At 36.1% G+C, this 9,632-nt stretch overlaps 1 non-coding gene across 1 annotated transcript; it reads left to right on the top strand.

Moving 5' to 3' along the window:
• The first annotated feature begins 2,412 nt into the window (after positions 1–2,412).
• LOC131171473 (small nucleolar RNA R71) lies at positions 2,413–2,519 on the top strand. Its single transcript, XR_009142133.1, has one exon. It is a non-coding gene; the product is annotated as a small nucleolar RNA R71 (small nucleolar RNA).
• The last annotated feature ends 7,113 nt before the right edge of the window (positions 2,520–9,632 follow it).

The following is a 9,632-nucleotide window of genomic DNA, read 5'->3' as shown; positions in this document are numbered from 1 at the left end:
AATATAAACATGTTAAGCATCATTGCACAATCCTAGAGCAAAATTTAATCCTTATCATCAATTTCTCTCAACTAAATTTTCTGATTTCATTATAGCTCAAGCAACACATCATCATGGCAAAAAATTTACTGTTTATCAACAAATTAAAAGAAACAAAGAAAACTTCCCCTAAATCAACAATATAGTTTTCTTTGCAATAATTTCCAAAACATCTAATCTTTGCATTTTGCCTACAAACCAAAAATTAGACAAATATCAAAATTTGAGTTATAAGGGATGAAATAAGAAAAAGAAAATTAACAAACTACTAAAAATAAACTTGGTTGCCTCCTAAGAAGTGCTAATTTAAGGTCATTAGCTTGACCCCTTTTTAGTTCATGGTGGTTGGAATTGGAAAGTGTTGCCTCCCTTCTCAACAGGTGATGCAATAAATTTGTACTTCAACTTTTTCCCATTGAGTATGAAAACACCTGTTGCTTTGTTTAGAATCCCAACCATACCTTGCAAATTACTCTTACAAACTTGATATGAACCTTTTACTTTGAGTTGTTTAGATGGAGCCTTTAGTTTTACTCTTTGAGTTTCATTCTTATCAAAAGGAAGTGCCAAAGGAGACTTTTTCTTTCGCACTCTGTGCTGATTACACTGAGAATGAAGAGTAATTTGACTTCCCTCCAATTTAATATCTTACATTCTAGTATCATTTTCTATAACATCCACCCCATAGCAAGAATTTACCACAGCCGATTCCTTGGAATCTTGGAATAAATTGAATTCTATTTCCTCTTCTCCCACTTTCAAATTTAATTTCCCATTCTTTACATCTATGTTAGCTCCTGTAGTAGCAAAAAATGGTCTTCCAAGTATGATGGGTGTTCTTACATCCTCCTCCATCTCTAGAACCACAAAATCCATAGGAATAAAAAATTTTCCAACCTTCAATGGCACATTCTCAAAAATTCCCACTGGATATTTGATAGATCTATCAACTAGTTGCAAAGAAATGGTGGTGGGTTTCAAATCTCCTACCTTCAACTTTTCACAAATGGAGAGTGGCATCAAACTTACACTAGCTCCAAGATCACACAATGCCTTTTCAATACTTGTCTCTCCAATGTGACATGGAATAGAAAAACTTCCTGGATCCTTCAATTTTGGTGGAAGTTTATTTTGTAAAAGAGAACTACACTCCTCTGTTAATGCCACAGTTTCATAATCGTCTAATCTCCTCTTATTTAACAAAATTTCTTTTAGGAACTTAGCATATGAGGGCATTTGAGAAATTACATCTGTAAATGGAATGTTGATGTATAATTTCTTCAAAACTTCCAAAAATTTCCCAAACTACTTATCTAGCCTTGCTTTCTAAAACCTCTGAGGATATGGCAATGGTGGCTTGTATGGTGGTGGAGGCACATACTTTTCCTCTTCTTCTTTTTCAACTTCCTTCTTCTTGTTTGCTTCCTCATTAACTTCATCATGATTCGAAGTGAATTCATTCTTGTCTTTATCTTCTTTCTTCTTTTCCTCTTCTATCTCATCTTTCTCTTCTTCTCCCACAATTTTCCCACTCCTTAGGATCACTGCGTTGCAATGTTCTCTAGGATTCTCTGGTTGACTTGGAAGTTTCCCTTGTGCTTTGCTAGAAGAACTTGCTTATTGAGCTATTTGGTTTTTCAACATCCTATTATGAGTGGCAAGCTGGTCTATCCTTGAAGTTAATTGTTGAATCATTTCTCCTTATTTTTGTTGAGCAGTTAAGAAATTCGCCATCATAGACTTAAAAATTCAATCTTAATCTGAAGACTGAACTGGTGGTTGTGGAATAGGTGCATTTTGATTCCTTTGTGGTGGAAATCCAGGTGGTACTCTGTTTTGCTAAAAATTCTACTGTTGTTGCTGAAAATTAGGAGGTTGTTGATAATTCTATTGCTGCCCTTGTCGACCTCCCCAAGAAAAGTAAGGGTGGTTCCTCCATGCTGGATTATATGTAGCAGAAAAAGGATTACCAACTGGTTTCTTATTGTAATTTCCAACAAAATCAACTTGCTCATTTCCAAACTCTTGCCTATAGGAAGGAAAATCATTGATACAATGTATATTTCCTACACCAACATCTTCTGTATGACTAGATCGTCCAATTGATGAGTCAACCTTCATGCTTAACTTATCCATTTTTCTCATCAAAGCATCATACTCATGGCATCTAATTCATATACACCAGCTGGTGGCTTCTTCATTTCATTTCTTTCACAGCTCCATTGATAATTGTTGTAAGCAATTTTATCCAATGTTGAATAAGCTTCATCTTTTGACTTCTCCATAAGATCACCTTCTGAAGATGCATCAATTATACTTCTAATTGCTGGAGAAACACCATTGTAGAAATGTTGAACTAGCATCCATTTAGGGATTCCATGATGTGGACATCTCCTTTGAAGATCCTTACATCTCTTCCAAGCTTCATAAAGACTCTCATCATCCCTTGGTCTGAAAGAAGTTAATTCATTTCTTAATTTTGCAGTCTTGCTAGGAGGAAAGTATTGAGCCAAGAAAGCTTGTGACAACTCATCCCAAGTAGTTATTGAACCCCGAGGTAATGAATTCAACCACTCCCTAACACGATCCTTCAAAGAAAAAGGAAATAATCTCAGCCGGATGGCATCATCTGACACTCCATTTATATTCAGCATGTCACTAATCTCAAGAAAATGTGCAAGGTGCACATGTGGACTCTCAGTAGGACCTCCCCCAAACTATGATTATTGAACCATTTGACAAAGTGAGGGCTTCAACTCAAAGTTGTTTACTTCCACTCTAGGCCTTGTAATACTCGATCTAAAATCTCCAAAACTAGGAAAAGCATGATCCTTAATTGCCATAGCTTCTATCACTTGTTGCTCTTGATGTTGCTCTTGATGTTGCTTTTGCTGTCTTTGAATTCTGAGTTCAGCTTTTCTTCTTTTAGACTCTGCTCTTAAAGCTTTAGCTGTCTTTTCAATCTCAGGATCAAAAATTAAATCAATTTTTGCACTTTTTGTTCTTCTCATATAAAAGATATATACCTAAAAAACCAAAATAAGAATATCTCAAAGTAAAATGATAAAGAAAAGAAATTAAAATAAAAAATAAAATGCCCAAATTAACCAAACAATCAATCGTCTAATATCAAACAAAACAAATCCCCGGCAACAGCGTCAAAAACTTGATTGTGTACTCCACAAGTATATGGGTTGTTCAAGTAGTAAAAGAAAATATATCGTCCCACAGAGATTTGTTGTTTGAGAACTAAACTATAAAAGTCACGATTATTTGGGCTATCAATAATTTGTGCCGAAAATAGAGTAAGAGATGCAGCAAATTAAATTAGAAAAATAAGAAAATTATAATGAATTAAGCAATTAAAATTCTAAGCACTGTACTAATTTACAAAAATTTTAGCAAGTGACAAAAGATTTAATTAATTAATGGTAAAAATTGATTCCAGAGTTGAGGTTCATGAAGTAAATTTCATTGGGATTTGGATAGGCAAAGGCAAGATTAAGGGAAATACAAGTTTGAAGGAAGTTGATTCTGATTTCCTTTAATTTCTCTTTCAAGCAAACTAAAGAGTGTTTTAAAGGAAACTAAACCCCATTCTCATGCGATGTTTAATTACCCAAAACCCTTTAAGCATTTTAATCAACTTGAAATTCCTCTTAACCCACTAGTTTATTTCTAACACTAGGTGATTAAGTTCATTATCTTGATTATCTATCATAGATTTTCACCTCTCGGTCCTTCAATCTAAGATTAAGAACAAAACTCAAAGGGTACCAAGAATGGGTATGTAAATAAGCACACAAGATAAGAATCAAAGCTTATATATACTAAAATCTGATTAAAAGCAGTCTAAATCCACAAATAAAACTTAAATTATTATACCCAACTCTGAAATCTTAAGTATCTACTCACTCATGCTTGTATTTACAAGTAGAAAATATGAAATAGAGCAAGAAAACATGAAAATAAAACTAAAAATAAAAGAACCCAGAAGAAGAAAATCCAAATCTCTGAAAATGGAAGCTAGAAAACGTCACTCTGCAGGTGTTCTTCCTCCAAAAATGGCGTGGTTCCCTCTTTCCTTTCTCTTTTGATTTTTCTCTCTCTTTCTCCTTATAGTAAAAATGCGAATATGATGCTTATATATCCCCTCAAGGTTTGCCCTAAAAATAGTCTCTAAAGGGATAAAGACAAAAGGTGTAAAAAGAGAAAATTTTTCCATGTCAGCAAATCTGCCAGTGCCATCCCACATGCCTCATATTGATTCAAGTTATTTTCAGCATGGCTTATGTTGATTCAGAGGAGGAGCCTTTAGATTCTGCACGACCAGCTACACGGGGCATGAGGGAGTCCCTGAAACTTTCGACGTGTTTTGCTCCAAAATCTCTGTTTACACGACCTGCCACACGAGGCATGTTAAAGTCCATGAAACTTTCAACGTGTTTTGTTCCGAAATCTCTGTTTACATGACCCAGTGTGAATTTACATACCTCATGTGGATTCTTACTGGCTAACTCTTATCTTCACATGACCCTCAACACGGGGCATGTTGAGGCCCTTGAAAGTCTCGGCTGGTCTTCTCCTTTAAGCGAATTATCTTCATTTTTCACACTACTTTAAGCTTCCAAATCACTTTGAATTTCTTCTATATGGACCTTTTTGCCTTTAAACCTTATTAAAACCTATCAAAAACATTAAAATTCTAAAAATCAAATATAATGAAACTAAAATTAACAAATTAACTAAAATAAGCATTAAAAGCATAAAATTACTAAACTAAAATGGCAAAATGGATGCAAAACTACCCTAAAATATCTATATAAAATGGGTTTATCAGTAGTTACAGCAGCTGTCATAGCTAAGTTGAAAGATCCATGGGAGGTAGTGGATCATGCTAGACGTTTGGGGGCTTATGACTTTGAGGGTTCTTTTAATGCTGACGTTGCAGATAAATGGTTGAAAAGAGTTATAAAAGTATTTGATTTGGTGAAATTGGCAAATCTGAGATAGGATGGATAATGTACATGGGTTATTCTGAGGTAAGGCAGATAGTTGGTTTGATGGTATACATCACAAAATTAGATCTGATTGGACTTTGGACAAATTTATGATCGAGTTTCGCCAAGAGTATCTGATAAAAAGTTATAGAAAAGGAAAGCAAGATGCCTTCTTCAGGTTATTTAAGAGTAGTCTCTCAGTAAGGGAGTATGTTGATCAGTTTGAGGATCTTTATGGTTTTGTTTTAGACATCTTGCCTTCTGAAGAAGCTAAATGTGATAGGTTCAGGCAAGGTTTACATGTTGGCATTAGGTCTTCCATGACTTGGTTCAAATGTAGTAATTTTCATTAATTAGTGGAAGTAGCTTTGAACGTTGAAAAAGTGAGACAAGAAGAGAAAGAATATGAGCAGAAAATGAGTAGGAAGCATGGGCAGAGTTCTTCACAAGGGTTCAGGGAGAGACCAGCTAAAAGAGGGGGTAGTTCATCTTAGTCTAGAACTGATTATGGTGGTAGTGGCCAGGGTTCTTATATAAGTATAGAACAGCAGCCTTCTCGATTTCAAGCTAGTCAAGGTTCAGTGGCACAGTCAGTGGGTAGTTCCTTTGGGGCATAGAGACAAAGACAGGGACAAGAAGAAAATTTTGGGTTTGAACAGAAAAAAGAGAACTTTTCCTCAGTGTGCCACCTATGGTAAGTACCATGATGGGGAGTGTAGAAGGTTTGATCGAGGTTGCTTTAAGTGTGGTGCTCTAGGACACTTTAAGAGGGATTGCCCTTTACTTGTGACTAAAGATAGTGGCTTTGGTTATGGATCGATGACACCTTAGAATCCACAGATTGGTCCAGCACTAGCATGGCGTAAACCTACAACAAAAACAAGACCTAGTGAAAGTAAGACTACAGGGGCAACTTCATCAGCTCAGTCTAAACCCACAGCACAACTTGGTAGGCCTCGCACTCAAGCCAGAGTCTTTGCTATGACACAGTAGGAGGCAACAACATCTCTAGAAGTTGTGATGAGTATTTTGACCATATTTGGTAGGGATGCACGCATTCTTATAGACCCTGGGTCCACTCATTCCTTTGTGTCTCAATCATTTTCTATGCATGATGATAGAAAATTGAAACCTCTAGATTGTGGATTATTTATGGGTACACCAGTTGGGAATTCTATTATATGTGAGCATGTGTACAAGGATTGTGTTGTTAAATTGGGTGATCATGAGTTACTAGCAGACTTGATTCCTTTACATCTTCAGGATATTGATGTTATGCTAGGCATGGATTGGTTATCCTGTCACCATACCGCAGTAGATTGTTTTGAGAAGACAGTGATGTTTGATTGCCATAGGGGGCCCAAGTTTATCTTTTATGGAGCAAGGTGTTCTTTTCCTTCCTCTGTGATTTCTGCTATGACTGCCAGGAAGATGCTTAGGAAGGGTTGTCAAGCATACCTAGCTTATGTGGTTGATACCAGCCTAAAAGTGCCTAAGTTAGAGGACATTCCAATTGTGTGTGAGTTTCCTGATGTTTTTCTTGATGAACTTCAGGGATTACCTCTTGATAGGTAGATGAGTTCTTCTTTGATTTTAATCCTAGTACAGCCCCTATCTTAATGGCATCATATAGAATGACTCCAGCAGAATTGAGAAAGTTAAAAGTACAATTACAAGAATTGGTTGATAAGGGCTTTATAAGGCCTAGTGTATCACCTTAGGGAGCTCTTATTTTATTTGTGAAGAAAAAGGATGGCACTCTAAGGTTATGTATCGATTATAGGTAGTTAAATCAAGTCACAGTGCAGAATAAGTATCCTTTGCTCCGCATTGATGATCTCTTCGATCAACTCTAAGGTGCTAAGGTGTTTTCCAAGATTGATTTGCGGTCTGGGTATCATCAATTGAAGATCAAGGAGTTTAGTGTACCAAAGACAGCTTTCAAAACTCGTTATGGGCATTATGAGTTTCTTGTTATGCCTTTCAGGTTAACCAATGCACCAGCTGCTTTTATGGACCTCATGAATAGGGTGTTCAAACCTATTTGGACAACTTTGTTATTATATTTATCAATAATATTCTGGTGTATTCTCGTAGTAAGGAAGAACATAAGGAGCATTTGAAGATTGTATAACAAACTTTAAGAAGCAAGCAATTGTATGCCAAGTTGAGTAAATGTGAGTTATGGCTTGATAGAGTCATCTTCTTAGGACATGTTATTTCAGCAGAGGGAGTATTTGTTGATCCTAAGAATATTGAAGCAGTAGTCAAATGGGATCCTCCGACTAATGCTACAGAGGTTAGGAGTTTCTTGGGATTAGCAAGGTACTACAGGCGTTTTGTCCAAGATTTCTCCATCATTGCAGCACCATTGACAAAATTGCTTAGAAAGAATGCAAAGTTTGATGGACAAAAGAATGCCAAGAGAGTTTTGAGAAGCTTAAGGCATGTTTAACTTCAGCTCCAGTTCTTACTCTACCTTCGGGAGTAGGCGAATTTATTGTGTATAGTGATGCTTCTATGAGGGTTAGGTTGTGTTCTGATGCAACATGGGAAGATAATAGCTTATACTTCTAGGCAACTTAGACCACATGAATTAAATTATCCTACTCATGACCTAAACTTAGCTACAGTGGTTTTTGCTTTAAACACATGGAGGCATTACCTTTATGGTGAGACTTGTTAGATTTATACAAATAATAAGAGCTTAAAATATCTCCTCACACAAAAAGAATTGAATTTGAGGCAAAGAAGATGGATTGAATTACTTAAGGACTATGATTGCACCATTAAATATCATCCAGACAAGGCTAATGTGGTAGCTGATGCCCTTAATCAAAAGTCCCTCGGTAATTTAGCATATGTTAAAACTGTTAGACTTCCATTATTATTAGATTTTTGATCTCTAAGAGAAAAGTTAGCAACGGATAATTCAAGGACATTATTAGCAACTCTAAAAGTTAGACCAGTATTGGTGGAAAGGGTTAGAGAAACTCAAAGTCGAAATGAGCAATTAAATAAGATCATCAATGAGGTGAGAAATGACACTCGTTTAGATTTTTCACTTAGTGAAGATGGGACTTTAATGTTTGATGGCAGGTTATGTGTACCTAGTGTGGAAAACCTAAAAAGAGAGATAATGGAAGAGGCTCACTATTCTGCCTATTCTATGCGTTCGAGTAGCACTAAGATGTATCAGGATCTTAGAGAAAATTATTGGTGGCCAGGTATGAAAAGGGAAATAGCAGAAATTGTTTCAAGGTGCTTGGTATGCTAACAAGTTAAGGCAGAGCATCAGTATCCAGCGGGGAAGTTGCGGCCACTTCCTATTCTAGAATGGAAGTGGGAGCATATTACTATGGATTTTGTTTCTAGATTACCTTGTACTCCACGTTTGGGTAATAATTGATAGATTAATGAAATCAACACACTTTTTGCCTGTAAGGGTGGATTATTCTTTAGATAATTTAGCAGAGATTTATGTCAATGAAATTGTGAAACTCCATGGTGCTCCAGTTTCTATTGTTTCAGTTAAAGATCCAAGGTTTACATCTCGATTTTGGCCTAGTTTGTAGAATGCTTTAGGAACTAAAATGAAGTTTAGTACTTCCTTCCATCCACAAACAGACGGTTAATCTGAACGAACTATTCAGACTCTAGAAGACATGCTTAGGGCATGTGTAATAGAGTTTAAAGGAAGTTGGGAGAAGTATGTATCTTTGATAGAGTTTGCTTAAAATAACTTGATTATCATGCTAATCTTGGAATGGCTCCTTATGAGGCATTATATAGAAGGAGACGTGGAACCCCAGTGCGTTGGACTAAAGAAATGGAAAGAAAACTAGAGGATCCAGAAATGGTATAGCAAACTATGGATAAAATCCGAATGATAAAGAGTAGGTTAAAAGCAGCACAAGATAGGCAAAAGAGTTATGCAGATTTGAAAAGAAGAGATATTGAGTACAATGTTGGTGATAAGGTATTCTTAAAGATTTCTCCTTGGAAGGGAATTGTACGCTTTGGTAAGTGTGGAAAGTTAAGTCCTCAGTTTATAGGTTCTTATGAGATTATAGAGAGGATCATACCAGTTGCTTATCACTTAGCAATACCTCCAGAGTTATCACAAATCCATGATGTCTTTCAAGTATCCATGTTAAGAAGATACAAAAGTGACCCTTCTCATATTCTCCAGAAGCAACCAATCGAGTTGAGAGAAGATCTAACATATGAGGAAGAACCAGTGGAGGTCATTGATAGAGAAGAGAAAGTCTTGAGGAACAAAGCAATTCCTTTTGTTAAAATTCATTGGAGCAATCATTCAAAGAAAGAAGCTATTTGGAAAAGAGAAGAGGATATGCGAGCTCAGTACCTACACTTGTTTGCACTGTTAGGTATGTAAATTTAGAGGAAGAAATTTTTTTTAGGAGGAGGGAATTGTAAGGCCCAGCCAAGTAGCCCAACGCATGAAACCAAATTAGAGGGCCCATAAAAATATAACTCTAGAATTTGTATTTATATATATATGTGTAAAAAAAAAAAAAAAAAAAAAATCGGGTAGTAGAGCAGGGAGGAGAAATTCACACACTCCATAGC

Source organism: Hevea brasiliensis, chromosome 12 (genome assembly GCF_030052815.1).
Source record: "Hevea brasiliensis isolate MT/VB/25A 57/8 chromosome 12, ASM3005281v1, whole genome shotgun sequence".
NCBI lineage: Eukaryota > Viridiplantae > Streptophyta > Magnoliopsida > Malpighiales > Euphorbiaceae > Hevea > Hevea brasiliensis.
The sequence above is the reverse complement of the archived record's forward strand: the minus strand, read 5'-3'. Positions and strand labels throughout refer to the sequence as shown.